Below are 11,269 nucleotides of genomic sequence, written 5' to 3' on the forward strand. Positions count from 1 at the left end.
TGATCCTCACTCTCATTTTACACTTGATCACTCCATCTTTGGGATACCCGCCTGTCAGCCGTAGAGCCCAACGGGTGCAGCAGCACGCTTAAAGTGTGTAATGGCATTGCACCTGATCTCAAGTTCTTGCTTACCTTCTAGACGGTTCGACAGCCATTTTTTTAGAGCCACTGATGCTCTAAATGAATGACGTTTAAAACAGACCGAATGGATGGCTGAACAGGAGGCCAATTATTGGGCGACCGAACGGATGATAGCTGACGGACTTTTGACAGATTACTGTTACGGGTACCCTTGACATCAACGTCCTATCATTTGCAAAATGATTAACCATTGATTTTATTGTGCTCATGATTAGCCACAGGACGCAAGCAAAGCAATCCATTGATGAATACGGTGACTAGGATTAGCACTCTTACCTAACAACTGCTGTAGAGGATTTGTCCATCCATGTTTATCATCCTTCTTAGTGTAAATAGGGTGGTCAACTGGTTGGTCGGGTCTTGAATCGTCCGGCGATACACACACACACAAAAAATTCATGACCGTTATAGTCTGTTAATAGATGTTTATGCTTTGGTACTCGTCCACTCTATTTTGTCCTCCATACCCGTGTCAACACTTGTGTTCCCATATCGATACACGTTGACACCCAAACACGCCATTTTACTCTTTTTGTACATACAAGTTTGTAATTTATAATTTTATATTTTACATATAATATATATATTATATTCAATTTATTTTGTATTTATGTGATATATATGAGTAATGGGTATGTGTGTGATGTTTTTTTGTGCCTACCAAACTTTGGAAAGATTATTTTTATTTTTTCTAAAATCTGACCATATACATGCTTGATTTTGTGAGAATTGACTTTTGGATAGTCCTTTCCAATACCAAGTTAGGTTTTTATAAGATTAAAAAAATCAATGGTTTATCATTTAAAAATATATTTAATTCTTTAAAAAACATTTTTTCTCAAAAAAAAAAAAATGACCCAAGTATGATTTTCTAGCAAATGGATCATGCATAACACATCTTTAAGGTCAGAGTTTTGAAAACCAACCCGAAAATCCTATACAATCTTGGCAGGCAGAAAGCTTCAGCACCTATCCATCTTGGTAGGGAATTTTCTTTTGCTCTCATCCCCCCCTCTCTCTCTCACCCATGTGCACCGGCCGGGCGACGCCACCAGCAGCCGACCACGGCCTAATATTTCTCTCTTTTCTTTTTCATATTCTTCTCTCTCTCACACTCATATCCATCGGCCGGGCGGTGAGGCCACCATCGACAACACCGAGGTCTCTCTCTCTCTCTCTCGTCCCTCTTTGTCCCCTTTGGATTCGTGCTTCTCTCTCTCTCTCTCTGACCACCACTACCGAGCACCAGCACCTCCACAACCCTCACTTCCTCCCTTTTGCGTGGCTTAGCACCACAACCCAGTAGGTCATCCTATCCCTTAGCTCTCTCTTCCCCCCTTTGCTTTGATGTCGGATCTCCCATCGTCATGCACCACCACCATCGGTTGACCCATTTGCCCTCCCTTTCATTCTTAACCTCCTGGTACCCATCAAAAGAGCCTCACCGCCCTCACTCTCGTATCATTCGAGCTTGATCAGATTGATTTTCCCTTCGCTGCAACCCTATCTCCCCTTCCCTCTCTCGAGCATTAGTCGATGCGAGCCTTGCTTGATTCTTCCCTTAGCGGTCTGAGTCGCATGATCCCACTTGCCTCCGTCCTTGACCCCACCCACCATGTTCCTCTATCCTCGAGGCTCCACCCCTGACCCCACCCACCCAAGCACGAGCACTCCTATTTCTCTCTCTGTGTTGATCTGCCATTGATGGCTGGACCCCACTTTGTTTTGCCTCCTCTTCTGACCCCCACCCACCTTGTTCCTCACTCTATGAGGCTCCACTCGTGACCCCACCCACCCTGTTCCGCCCTCCCAAGGCTCCACCCCTGACTCCCACCTACCTGCGGTCAATGGGCTTCTTCGTTGGAGATGTCGACCGAAGAAGTGTGATCTCACAGAAACCTTAAACCCAACTCTTCTCGCTTTCCTCTACCCAAACCCTATTCCCTTTTTTGCTGGAATCGGAGGTCACCCTTGTTGTTGGAGGCAACCTGCTTGTTGAAACCCTTAACCCTCTCTCTCCCTATAGATCTCTGACCCCTCTCTCGGCCATCCCAAGTTCGTGTTGGTGCCTTCTTCTCTCAACAAGAACACCATCTTTCCCAGAACCCCTCATCTTCCTACCCGTTCGATTATTTGTGGTCTCTCTATCTCTCCCCTTTACCTTTGCTGCTCTCCCTGACACTGATTCACCTCCCTCTTTGCTGCTCACTTTGGAAACTCCTAACCTCCTCCCTTTTTGCTATTCACAACGATTTACCCCCAACCCTCCCTCTTCACTACTCTCTCCGGTGCTGGAAATAACCATTCTAAAGTGAATCGTCACCGCTGTTGCACCTCGTGCGCCTCCAACTTAGCTCCCATAGACTTTGAGCGCCATCTCCACCCGCTCTCTCTGTCTTTGACTGCGACCCATGCCTCCCCCATCCCTCTTCTTCTAGGGCTTAGGCGCCACCAACCCCCTGCGTGTCAACCAGTTTGTTCTATCTTTTGTCCAAGAGGCTTTGAACGATTGGAGGCTCACTTTCGCTCTTCGTCGCCAGGGTGCCTCTGTTGCCCTCCCTTTCTGCCTATCTTTTCGTGTGTTCTTCTCCCTATCGGAGGCCTTCGCGTCCTATCTCATCGCCGGATCACTGCATAATCGTGATGTCGGGCGATTCCTTCGAGCTGTCAGGGTGGAATCCCTTCAGGCTTGCTCTGTTGGCGCCACTCTCTGGGCTCCATTTTTCTTTCGTAGGCCTCCCAGCTCGATCGTCGGTCGGGGCTGGCAGGAGGTGAAAGCAACCTGGCAACAGTCTTTCTCCAAAAAAGTTTCTCATTCTCGTCTTCCCCTGGCAAAGTCGGGTGACTGGTGGTGCGTAGGTTGCCTTTCGCTCAACTTTCGCAGGCGTCATGCCTGCCTCCATTGCGCCTCGTTGTTCAGGTCTTGGCGACACCCAGTTTTTAGGCACTCGTGGGCGGTAGCCTCTCATTCCTCCTTTGGACGAGCCTCTTCGCGAGGTATGCACCTCCCTCGCAAAACTTTGTTCGCGCCTTGGGTCCAGATCGGCATATTGGAAGATCCTTCGTTGTCATTTTTGGGAATCAAGATTGGCTCTGTTTGGGTGTCGATGCTACCATCACTGGCCACGCCGATGTCATTCTCAGGGAAGTGTTTCAGACTCAACCATCTTTGTTGTGACCGTCCCAGTGGCTCGCTAGCCCTCATGGGTCGGGTCGGTTCCTGCTCTGCTTTATCGGGCTCGCCTATCTATTGTGTTGTCGCCATCTCTGAGGGCTCCTCTTCCGGTGATTTTTGCAGCTCGGGGGTGCAAGCGACAAGCTCGGGGGTGCAGGTGGCATGCTCTGGGGTGCTTGCGATTAATTTGTCTTTATCTCTTTGGTGAAGCTCGGGGGTGCAAGTTGCATGCTTTGGGGTGCCTACAATTAATTCATCTTTTTTTTTTGATGAAGGTACTATTTCTCTTCTTTCACCTTTTTTTATTTACGAGGAGATGTTAAGGTCAGAGGTAAGGCAAGCAGGCTCTCCTCGATTCATATCACGAGATCTCGCATCTCCTTGTCTTGGTGGCCATGCTGGCCACTCGGTTATCGAGTCGTACGACGATCGATGGCTAGTGTGGTGTCCTTTACCGACGTCGCAAGGTCCTCATGGGTGAGCCGAGATTTTCTTCGTTTGCTGTCATCATTATGCTCTCCTATGGGGGCGTTGGGGTATGGGCTACCTCGGCTACTTGGCGGTGGCTGTGCCTCTGTGTCGGCAGGGGGCTTTTTGCAGCCTCGGGGTGAGAGACTGCTGTCATCATCATCATTTGTAGTATCATCCTTTCTGGGCTCATTGTTCGAAGTTGGGCGAGCTATCAGGTGGAATGTCGAGTCAAGAAGATGCTTGTTGTCGTGGGAATTCTGGTGGTCTGAGTCTCGGGTTATGTTGTTGTGGAACCTTTTGGTGGATCCCTACTCCGAGGTTGATAAGAATCGGGGACCGTCAGGGGTCGCCATGGCGACTAAGGTTTCTCTCAGCCTCTTTGCAGTTGCAACATCCTTAATTTCGTTTGCTATGACTAATGAGGAGTCTGAGATTGGGCCTTTCTCACGAAAGAGGCTTCATCTTTCGGAGGACTCATTTCTTGCTCGAGCCCACAAGTTGCCTATTATCGGAGTCTCGATCCGACAATATTTTTTCTGCAGGCTAGTTGATGGCCTTTCAGCCTTGGTTTCATCTATCTCAGACAATTGCATCGTCTGGCCGCTTGGCCTGGTCTCTATCAGTTTGGTAAGTGCACCTTTGTTAGTCGTGTATTGCAGGGCTCCGTCTGCATTGAACAACACCTCTTTCATCTGAGAGGGCGACTTCGAAGGCTAGGGGGTCCCCAAACTTGGTCTATTCGTCGCTTGCGGGTTCGTCATCTATGAGTGGTTAACTTTCATCCATTATGGGTCTGTCTGTGGATGATGCAGCTCGACATCTCGAACTAACGCTTACCTAACCCCAATTACTCAGCGTTGATTCTGTTATGCGTGAGTCATTGGCCGCGATCGCAGATCGTTTACCGACCTTGGTTGCGGATGATTGGCGTATCACGAACGTCAGCACCCTATCTCCTTCGGTCGGGGGGTTATCTCAACCTGGGCAGGGTGGTCTCCCAATAAGGAGACATCGTCGGCCTTCACTATCTCCAACGGGCGAGTCTGGGGTCTCTCCTAGGCGGTCTGTGAGGATCCGCACTCCTCGAGGATTTTCTGACTTTCAGTTATGAAGATATTATGTTGGAATATTTGGGGACTGAATTGCCCCTCCAAACGTCTTTTTCTGGTGAGTTGGATCTGTCAAGAAAAGCCCAATCTGATTGCACTTTGTGAAATGAAGATGGTAGATATCTCAAGCACCATCGTCTCTGAAATCTGGTGTGGTGCAAATTTCTTCTTCAAGCCTTCAATTCAATATGCGGAAGGCATACTTATCCTCGTGAAGCATTCTCTAGCCTTACAACGGGTGGACGAATGAACGTTTTCCATATCCATCGCTCTTCCCCTACCTCCAAAGACAAATCCAGTTGTGATCACTATGGTGTATGGTCCCCACCATTAAAGTCGTCAGGAGGAGTTTTGGTTGGACTTGAATAGGGTCATTGCTTCATTTGGGGACCAACATATTATCATGGGAGATTACAACTGCCTTCTGTCTCCTATCGACTCAAGCATTCCAGTAACCTACTCGACTTCAATGAGAAGATTCCAAAACTTTATTTAGATGATCCGGTTGTACCACATTCTCCATGTAGGTGAAGCTTTCTCGTGGACCAATCGTCGATCTAGACCGTGCTTATGTTTGCTAGACAGGGTGCTCATTTCGTCAGATCTGTTGAGCTCTATTAATGACATTTCATGTTGCCTACTTCCACCATCTGTCTCGGACCATAGTCAGATTGTTATCCGATGGGGCCAAGGATTTCACCGGCGACAGATCCTTTAGATTTGAGCAATGGTGGCTTAAGGAGGCGGGTTTCGAGTCGTTAGTCCAACAATCTTGGAGTAGACCTTGCTATGCGGTTCAGGCGGCTATAAGATGCATGGTTAAGCTTTTTTTCCTATCCTGCGATATCAAATCTTGACTTATCTCCAATAAAATAAGTAAATTCCAAAATATGGGAGATTGAGAGCGCGGGCTATCTTCTATCAATCAATATCTCTTGGATACGACCTATATGAATGCATCAGATATTGAAATCCTCAATGCTAGATCGGCCGAGCTGACTCTTCTAGTGCAATCTTGGCATCTAAAGGATGAGATTCGTTAGAAACAGCGATCAAGGGTGGCTTGGCCTAAAGCAGGTGACAAGAATACAAGGTTCTTTCATTCTTTAGCATCTCACAGGCATCGAAGACATGTGATTCATTCTATGTGTATCAACGGTGTCTCCTTTTCGGGCGATTAGGTAATCAATGTTGTCACCAACTATTTCTCTAACTTGTATTTCTGCAACCAAGCTGCAGGTGACAATATGGGTATGACTTTATTTTTGTCCATGGATCGAGCTCTCTCCAACTCGATTCAGAAGTTGTTCACCGAAGAAGAAATCTTCTCGGCGGTACAGGATTCGTCTGGGTGGAAAGCTCTAGGATTTGATGGGCATCCAGTGAATTTCTTTCACATATTATGACAATGCGTTAAGAGTGACATTCTTAGTGTCTTCGTTGAGTTTCATCGCAATGGCCGATTACCGGTTCATTCTCACCTAGCAATTGTGTCGCTTATTTCTAAAGAGGAAGCTGCATCGGATATCTCACGGTTTCGCCTTATATTAGTGTTAGGAAGTTTATATCGCATTATCGCCAAGGTCTTGGCTAATAGGATGCGGTCAGTCGCTCCTAGGATTTTTTCGAAGGCTCAGTTTGCCTTTATTTCTAATAGAAGGCTTCAACATTCCTTCATTTTGGCCACAAAAGTGTTGCACTCTCTCAAGATCAGCTGGGGGGCCTTCTTCACTCTTAAGCTTGACTTTCATAAAGCCTACGGCTCGGTTCATTGGCCGTTCCTCTTCAACATGTTGGCGAACTTGGGCTTCAGCAGACATTTCTCTAGTTGGGTGCATGAGCTGGTAACCAATGCCTAGTCACAGATTCAGATTAATGGGGTCAAGGGAAAACAATTCAAACTTGGTTGCGGTCTTCAACAAGGATGTCCTCTGTCTCCGTTACTCTTTAACGTTGTATCTGAAGGCCTTGTAATTTTGGTTAAGAGGGCAGTTGAGAGTGGTCTAATTGAGTCTCTTGGTATACAGGAGTGTCGTAGTCAGATCCTAACCTACACTGATGACATGATTATCTTCAGAAGGGCTTCCATCCAACAAATATTAAGATTCAAGCTTGTCCTTTTTTTCTTATCGATGTCAGGTCTATCCATAAACTACGATAAGTATTGTCTATCCATGGTCAATGCTCCTCCGTCAATATTGGACATAGGCCAGTGGATATTCGGGTGCTCGGTATAAAAAAACTCCTTTTCTTATCTGGTTCTATCGCTTCAAATCAGTTGTGTAACAACAACAACCTGGAGTACTACTATTCAAAGGGTTCAGAATAAAATATCGGGCTGGCAAGCTTCCTACCTTTCTATCGTGAGTAGACTGACTCTCATCAAGCATGTTCTTTCTGCTATGCCAGGATTTTTTATGTCCATGTTCCTGATGCCTATGGGGGTTAGTAAGAACCTAGCTCGGGTAGTGGCGAACTTCCTGTGGTCTGGGCGAGGTCCCAACAACAAGCGCCACCTAATAGGGTGGGACACACTTCGACTTCCTCTATATAGGAGGGGTTTGGGAATCAAGGATCCCCGACTGAGGAGTATGATTCTCGTCGTGAAGCAGAGCTGGCTGGCGCACCAACCTGGGTCCCCGTGTGCAAGTGTGTTTCTAACTAAATATGGAGGTGTTGAATCATTGGTGGGGGGCACAAGTGTGCATCAATGAATAATGTCAAAGCTTTGTCGATCATGGATCCAAGCATGTTCTGCGGTTTTGTCACATAATGGAAATGTTGACTCACAGTCTCAGTTCTTTGGACGCAACTTTGCTCCGAACGGATCTTTCCGCTCAAAAGAAGGCTACCTCGCTCTCCTTCCATCAAGGGTGGACCAGTTCCCGACGAGCCCGATTTGGGGCAAAGGTCCGACTCTGAGATCATGTTTCCTAGCTTGGCCAATCTTACACGATCGGGTGTAGACTGACAACTTCCTCAAATCCATCGGATTTCATCTGTCGAGTAAATGTGTGTTGTACGAGGCAACCGAAGAATCTACGTTTCACCTTTTTGGGGAGTGCTCTGTTTTTCAAAACATTTTTAAGGTGACTTGGAATAAGCTGGGGGTCAGCGTGCACCAGGAATCGTTCGCCAGCGATTTGCTGTAGGATCCTCAGTCAGTTCGTCATTGCAACAAATGATGAATTATTTGGCGTACTTGGCTTCTCTCGTCATGGTGGGCCGTATGGATGACTCACAACAACGTTATTTTTTGGTATATTCCAGTGTTCAACAAAATGGTGAACCTTATTTTGGCGGACGTGTACGACATTCTACGCATCAGCATCCCTGATCTACAACACAATCTGCCTCCATGGACCACTCATGATTCAAGGTGATGCTCGTCGACTAACTGTATTTGTTTCTTGTTTCTCTTTTTTCCTTTTTCATTTCTCTTTTTCTCTTTTTTTTCTTCTTTTTGGGGCTCCTTGGCATGTCTTGGGCCTTTTTGGTTGTCCGGTGGGTTTAATGTTGGTTGAACCTGTTTCTTAATGTTGATGGTCTCTCTCTCTCTCTCTCTCTCTCTCTCTCTCTCTCTCTCTCTCTATATATATATATATATATATATATATATATATATATATATATATATATATATATATATATATATATATATATATATATATATCTCCGTACCCACATTTTTTAAAATTACCATGTTGTCCTTCCATATCCATAGCTGCAGCCGTGCCCGAGTGACAGTGTGTTCAGGCGTGCCTTGCTAATAAAAGCACAAAGCTGTTAAAGGGAGAAACGTAGAACCCAATCTGGATGAGGGCATCATACCCTTTACAATATAGAACCTGAAACTCCATTAGCGAGAAATTTGTTGTGATCTGGAAAAGCAAGCAGCAGTAATGAACCAGACCGTGTGATCCCTGATACCATAGCCAGATTCCATTTGGCACGATGAAAACTGAATCAGATGAAGAGGTGGCTGATAGATTATTCATGTTTGAAACGCAAGGGGTAAGTGGCATCGATTAGGCACAGAGAAACCTAGCCTTTACAGTCTGTCTAGGTTAAAAGTCTTGCCGCTACCACAAGTCTTATAGCAGCTCGTGGGGAAGAGTATTTGCACCTTATGAACTTGCATAAATGAAAACAACTTGCATGTCTCCTCATGAAGTCCCACGCTGAGGCCGTAGAGAACGTTCGCAAATGTGTCCAAGCAAGTTGGTCTTTCTTGGAAGAATCTCTTGGGATCCCCTGTGAATAATTCTTGCAGATGAGGAGTAATATGCAACACATTGTGCTTAATGATGCAGTGACGAGCCAGTAATTATCAAATTGCTGTAGTAAATTGTGATATATATATATATATATATATATATATATATATATATATATATATATATATATATATATATAGAGAGAGAGAGAGAGAGAGAGAGAACTGAACATATTAGGCCTCATTTCTTGTTCTGTCCCATGGTTTTAAGTGTTTTATGATAGGTCTGAACCATTAGATGTATTTAGCATGCTCAATTTAATTAGTGGGGGACTACTCTTGGATCATATTTTTTTATGCAAAATATGTTTTTATGAGTGGAAAAAAACTGGTACCTTCATAGTCATTAATTTTGGATCAACAGAAAAACCTGTATACATGTGAGATTTAGGTGATCCAAAGCCAATTTCCACTAAAAAAAACTATAGATCACATCTATGGTGTTAGATGTGAAAAATACCAAAAAAATACGATTTTGAGAGGACAGAACTGGAAAAACCGAGAAAGTAGGAAGCACCAATGCGTCATATATATATATATATATATATATATATATATATATATATATATATATATATATATATATATATATATATATATATATATATATATATATATATATATATATAGAGAGAGAGAGAGAGAGAGAGAGAGAGAGAGAGAGAGAGAGAGAGATGAAAACCTATCGTATAGAAATGTACTAACCCTACCCACTAAGATTTTTTTGGAGCTTTTTAGAAATTCCAACCTGAAAGATGTGTTCAGCATGATTATTTACCATAAATTGGCACTTGGATCATGCATTTTGGATGAAAAAATGGTATTTGAAGCCTAAAAAAATTATAAAAATTGTAGACCATTGATTTTTGAACCTTATAAAAACTTATTCATGCATCATAATCAAATTATTCAAGTGTCAATTTCTAGTAAATCAATCATGCTGAACACATGTAAGGTTAGAATCACACAAAACACCAAAAATTGACGATCTCAAGCAATTGGGTACCATATGTATATATATATATATATATATATATATATATATATATATATATATATATATATATATATATATATATATATATATATATATATATATATATATGTGTGTGTGTGTGTGTGTGTGAGAGAGAGAGAGAGAGAGAGAATGAAAACCGACAAAATAAAAAACCAACTAAATTAATCATGCCAAAGGATTTTCATGATTTTTTGTCATTTTTCAAAATTTCAACCATACAAATGTGATCTATATACTTGTTTTTATAGGAATCACTTCTTGTAACATTTGATTCAAATGCATGATTAGGTTTTTAATAGGTTTCTATAAGGTTTCAAAAATCATTAAAACTATCATGTTTTATTTATGGGGTCAGAATCATTAAAAATCAAAAATCATAAATTCTGACACATTTATGGGGTCAGAATTTTGAAAATAATATCGAAAATCCACTATCATGTTTTATTTAGTAAGTTTTGTATTTTGTATATATATATATATATATAAACATGTTGTATGGCTAATTTAACACGTTTTTTGAAATGCCCTATAGTTTTTAATATACTTTCATGTTTAAAATTACAAATATTTAGATTTAAAAAGATGTTTTACCTTTTGCACATGTGAACTTCCTATATATGCAAACTCAAAAATGAGAACTCTATAGGGGTTTTTGATTTTGACTCAAAACAGAAAAGTTACAGTCCTATGTTTTATCTTTCCAATGACTAAAAAAACATAAGTTTTTGGCGTCAGATCGAAGAGATACAAATATAAGAATCTGAATAAAATAGTCACATATTTGAGAAAAAAATTACATATATTTAGAAAGTCTTGCATGTGCAAATGGTAAAAATGACTTTAAAATTGAATATTTGTGGTTTTGGATATGAGAAGAATAACAAAAATTATATGACACTTAAAAAAACATGTCAAATTATCCATACAACATGTTCATCATTTCCTTATATATAACCTAAAAAATGAGCATGGTGCTAAATGAAACACGCTATTGGATTTTTAGTTGTTTTTATTCAAAATTCAAACCCCATAGATGTGTTCAGATTTACTAAAAATGGCTGCTTGGTTTATGCATTT

Source organism: Nuphar pumila, chromosome 6 (assembly GCF_984573655.1).
Source record: "Nuphar pumila chromosome 6, dmNupPumi1.hap1.1, whole genome shotgun sequence".
Classification (NCBI taxonomy): domain Eukaryota; kingdom Viridiplantae; phylum Streptophyta; class Magnoliopsida; order Nymphaeales; family Nymphaeaceae; genus Nuphar; species Nuphar pumila.